We start from the raw sequence: 5,175 nt of genomic DNA, 5'->3' as shown, positions 1-5,175 counted from the left end.
CCCCCGCCCCCACCCCCACCCTGTGCCTCTCAGCACTTCCTGCTCAAAGCTTCCTTCTCTGCGCTGCTCACAGCCAAGAGGTGGTCATGAGGCCCGGGTGCCTTGGAGCCAGGACCTCTCGGTCGGTCCCTGCGGTGGTCCCTGATCAGATTTGGCGCAGGAGTGCTGGAGGTGGACAACGTGGAGACCTGGAGACCCAGTGGGGAGACTGCTGCCCAGGCCTGGACTGAGGGGAGGGCACAGGGAGCTCACTAGGAGAAAGGACCTCCTTAGGGGCAGGGGCCAGAGCAGAGGGGTCTGACCCCAGAGGCAGGGACCACTGCAGAGGAGGGGGTCAGGTGGGGACAGGGCCTGGCTGGAATGGTGTGTTTTGAATAAGCAAAGTTTACTGAACACCCGGCTCCTCTTTCTCAATGCTTCCTCGCCATGAAAATGAGGTGCACGTGAGGCAAGGCAATCACTCCCCTCACCCACTTCACCAGACTCCTACCTCTGGGCCTCGGGGACTAACTGGGGCCTGGGCCCCCACTGAGCAGCCCAGCTCTGCAGAGCCCTGAGCAGCCCCCGCCCCTGCCCTGGCCTCCACCGCACTCTCCTCCAGGCACCTGCCTCTGCTCTGCACCCCAGGGTGCGGTGGGGCTGGTGCAGAGGGATGGCTGCTCTGGCTGGTGAGGCTCAGCCCCAGCTGCTCAGGTGCATGACCCACGTTCTGTCCCGGGCCCAGGGAGTTCAGCACCAGCCCAGCTCAGCCCAGCCCACTTCCTCTTGCCTAATCTGCTCCTCTTATCGCTTCTCTTAGAGCAGCCGGGGAGGCGGGGAGCTCTACCCATGACTTCCTTCCCTTCTGGGGCCTGGCTTTCTGCCCTGGGTCCCCCCATGGGGCTGTGGATACCCCCTGACAACAGTCAGACCCTCACCCAGGCCCTAGAATTGCCTCTGCTGGAGGTGTGGTCCAGGGCAGGATGGAAGGAGGGTGAGGGAGGACACTCTTCATGGGGAATTAAGACAATGAGCTGCCCAGTGGAGGCTGGAGCTAAGGGGATTCCCAGCACAGAAATAATCTGCAGAAGAGCAATTCTAGGGCCAGGGGGATGGAGCAGGGCCTGACCAAGCTCAGAAACAGCTTCGAGGACTCTTCCTCCTCCCCTCCCCCAGCCCTCAGGGTCTCTCATCTCTCCTGTCTTCCTCCCTCCAGCCCAGGGCTCCCCCGGGGGCTCCTCTGGTAGCCCATGCAGTTCTGGGTCCCTCCCTGGGATCAGGTTCCCTCGATGTCTGTTTGAATGGATTTTGCAAGGGAAATCCCTGTCCCTTCCCAAAGCCCCTGCACCTGTCACCTGCGGCTGCCCTGGTCCTGGCACCCAAGTCCCTCCCTTTCATCTGTCCTGTAGCCATCAGCCCCCTCTCCACTTTGGGCCTAGAGAGACCAGTCTATTCCTCCCCCTCAGCCTGAGGAGAAAAGAGACGGGCTCCTCTCCTCATTTCAGGAGGTCCTCTGGTCCTTTCCATCTCCGGCTCCAAATCCACAGAACAAAGCCTTGCCCATCTTTACTCAGTGATGACACTGCCTGCACTGTTCTTGGGACCCCAATTGTAGCTTCAGTGGAGGCATGTACTCTCCTGCTCACATCCTGACCTCCTGCAAAGCTAGCTCTAAAAATGCAGAAAATCCAGGCAGCCAGGAGAACCAAAAATTTTCGTCAAAGAGGGCTTTTTTCTTTTAAAGATACATTTAGGTTTTAAAATGTGTATTGACAAAACTGTTATGTAAACAATAGTAGAGCAGATATGGAGAAGATCAGGGAAGTCGCACGAATGCCCTGTTTGTGAAATGTGGCCTTGGGCATCTGGGCTGAGCTGGGTAGAGGGCACCCCCTGCAGTGGGCCAGTCTCACCCCCAGGGCGGGCAGTGGAAGGACAAGGATGCCCCCTGCTGGGTGCACTCAAAGCATGCATGTCCTGGAAGTTGCTAGTGGGTCTGTCATTTGTGACTCAAGGGACACCCATGTTGGAGAGTTTGGCAGGTGGAAGCCTTGGGCCATAGAATGTGGTAAGAACTTATATTCAACCAAGTGCTGCCTCCCACAAGGGACACGCCTGTGACCTGGAGCCCAGCACATATGTCTCAAGTTCACTGGTTCACTTGGCGGTGTTGTGTGGGGACCCCATGCACTGGTTTCCCAGTTTGCTGATCAGAGTTTAGTGGCAGAAGTTGAACTCAGACCTTCAGGTGCCACAGCTACCAGGCAAATGAGAGAATCAGACTAGGTTGGTTTCTTATCTGATGCCGTGACTGATGAAGCTGTGGGTTTCAGGAGCATGGAATCCTGTTGTGCATCTTGGCCAAGGGCTGGCTCTCTTTTGGAAGGAAGATGGCTCTTCTGGTGTCTGCTTTCCAGTCTAGAAAAGGGAGTCATACTCACCACTCTAGGAACCCAGCCACTTACTAGATGGTTTGTCTTGTGATACTTAACCATCCTGGGCCTCAACCTTCTCACCTGTAAAATGGGGATATTAATGCCTCATGGGGATGTTGCAAGGATTAAAGAATGTAATGAATGGTACTTAATACGGTGCCTACACATGAGCTCAATAGTACTATCGCTATCATTATAAGTGATCATTGTTATTTTATTATTACTTATTAGCAGACGCTGGCAGGAAAAATGGCAGTTTCGTATTCCTTCTTTCTCAGTTCTTTCCACACATGTCTTCACTGACCTCTTTGGATTTTTCTTCCAGCAGTTTATGCAGATCAGGGGCTGGACCCACCTTTGCAGGGCAGACTGAGTTAGGGTTGCTCCTCACTGTGAACTTGAAGCAAGCTGTCCCCAAGTGGCCTGAATTCATGGAGTGATGAGCACAGGGGCTCTGACCATGGGCTAGTGCCAGTCTCCCACCAGCTTCATGCCACCACGGGCCCCAGGGTCGATGAGGCACAGGTGAGAGTGCTGAGCTGCCCAGCTGTACAACCAGCTGTGGCCCCAGCTTCAGCCACCCTCTGCGTATTGAGAGCTAAGCAGAAGTGGAGGCATGGGCAAGGCTGAGTAGCCAACACTGATCCCTTAGGGAGGAGAGAGGCAATCAAGGTTCCTGTAGACTCCCTGGAAGAAGACGTTGCTTGTCCTCCCATTCCAAGCCCCTCTAGAACCCCAGAAGGAACCATCTGGGACTTAGAAGTGGGAAAAAATCACTCCGTGTATGTTTCCCCATGAAGTGCCATTTTGGATCAAATTTACCTGGAGGTGTAGTTGAGTGAACTCCTCAAGAAATCCAGAGTTTAGTCCCCACTGGAGCAAAGGTTTGTTCTGTGGTGTTAGCAAGTTACGTCAGCTCTTGAATCTGTCAAACTTTTGATCATTTCTAAGATTCCTTCCAGCTCTAAAAATCTCTCTCCTTCCACTCAGAAGGGTAATCTTGTCACCTTTCTCTCCTGCCTTTCCTCTGAGAGATGAAAAACCTAGAGATGAGAGCTGTAGGTGGCAGAAGAGGCTTAGGTCTCACCACACTGTGAGATTCTCAATTACTCCTCTGCCTCTGTCAATCTCTTTGTGAAATGGGCCAGTTTTAGTAAGTACAATAGAAATAAATTAGATGATGTCCTTCTCTGGGCAGGCACGGAGCATTGCATATAGGAAATGTCATCAGTATCGATCAATTGCTTCTGTCCTTACTGCTGTCCTGGTCCAAGCCTTTTTTTTTTTATTTTTAAGAAGTTAAGCCTTTATTTCCTTGTTTTGCAAATAAAGCAGGCTGAGTTGGTTGCTTTTTGGTGATTAGTCAAAGACACCAAATCCCTTATCTTCTTCTGGCTCCTCCAACTCTTCCTTGGCTTCAATTCAACCTTAGCTGAGGCTGCAGCAGCGGGAGCAGCCGTGGTGGCAGCAGCCACGGGGGCAGCGGGCACAAAGGCAGATGGATCAGCTAAGAGGGCCCTGACCTTTCCAGCAAGTGGGAAGGTGTAGTCATTCTTCACAGACAGAGCCAGGACCCATTTGTACCCACTGATGATAGAATAGGGTACTGATGCAACAGGTGGGTAGCCAGTCTGCAGACAGACACGGGCAACCTCACGGAAACCCTCCAGGAAGTGAGAATGCAGTTTCCTCTGTGATGGCAAGCACTTCAGGGTTGTAGATGCTGCCATTGTCAGACACCTGCTGGATGAGCAGCCCAGAAGAGAAGGGAGAGATGTTGAGCATATTCAGCAGTGTGACTTTGCTGGCTCCCACTTTGTCTCCAGAACTGCACATCACTCAGGATTTCAATGGAGCCCGTGGAGATTTTAGTAGTGATTCCTAAAGCCTGGAAAAAGGAGATCTTCTTGGGCCCCAGACCAGCGCTCTGGGCTGGCACAATGACTTCGCATGGGGCACTGGCACCAGCACGAGCAGCAGCTGGCACTATACTAGCCAGCAACATGTCCCTGATCTCAGTGAGGTCCTCCTTGGTGAACGCAAAGCCCACATTTCCCGGGATATGAGGCAGCAGTTGGGTTGTTTTCCAGGTGCCCTCGGATGGCCTTGCGCATGATGGTGTTCTTGCGCATCAGCACCACAGCCTTCCCTCGGAGAGACATGCAGATCTGCTGCTTCTGCTTGGAGCCCACATTGCAGCTCCCGTGATAAAACATTTCAGATAATCATCCAAAAGCTGGATGACCTTAAAGAGTAGTTGGACCTCTAGGCCTTCCTGTCTTCCCTGGGCATCATGGCAGTGCATCAGGGATTGCCACACAGTGTTTAAATATGACATCACTTTCATGAGGACATTGAGAGAGAGGTTTTTTTTGTTTGTTTGTTTTTGTTTTTGTTTTTAATACAAGGTGAAATGTCACCCTGTTTCCCAGGCTGGTCTAGAACTCCTGGGCTCAAGCAATCCCACCTCACCCTCTCCAGTAACTGGGATTACGGGCATGCACCAGCAAACTTGGCATCTGATCCACCTTTTTATCAGGACCTGGGCAAAGCCACAGAGGACAAGCCCCTCAACTTTGTCAATAGCAAAGTTGAAGCTAGGAGCCAGTGAAGACAGGAATATGTTGGGAGACAGACTCAGGATCCAGAAACATCCTAACCTGCTAGAGCAATGGCCCAAACCTCACAAGGTGCAGTGAACAGGGCTTCACTGAGAGATCTGGGCTTAGTGCCAAGGCACCGACTGTACAAGGACAGGGCG

General features: G+C 52.7%; 1 pseudogene; it reads right to left on the bottom strand.

Moving 5' to 3' along the window:
- Positions 1-3,773: 3,773 nt before the first annotated feature.
- LOC116538794 lies at positions 3,774-4,706 on the bottom strand (annotated as a pseudogene).
- Positions 4,707-5,175: the final 469 nt, after the last annotated feature.

This window comes from Sapajus apella, unplaced genomic scaffold (genome assembly GCF_009761245.1).
Source record: "Sapajus apella isolate SASKATOON/1434 unplaced genomic scaffold, GSC_monkey_1.0 scaffold122, whole genome shotgun sequence".
Classification (NCBI taxonomy): domain Eukaryota; kingdom Metazoa; phylum Chordata; class Mammalia; order Primates; family Cebidae; genus Sapajus; species Sapajus apella.
Note: the sequence above shows the minus strand (reverse complement) of the source record. Positions and strands in the feature narration are given on the sequence as shown.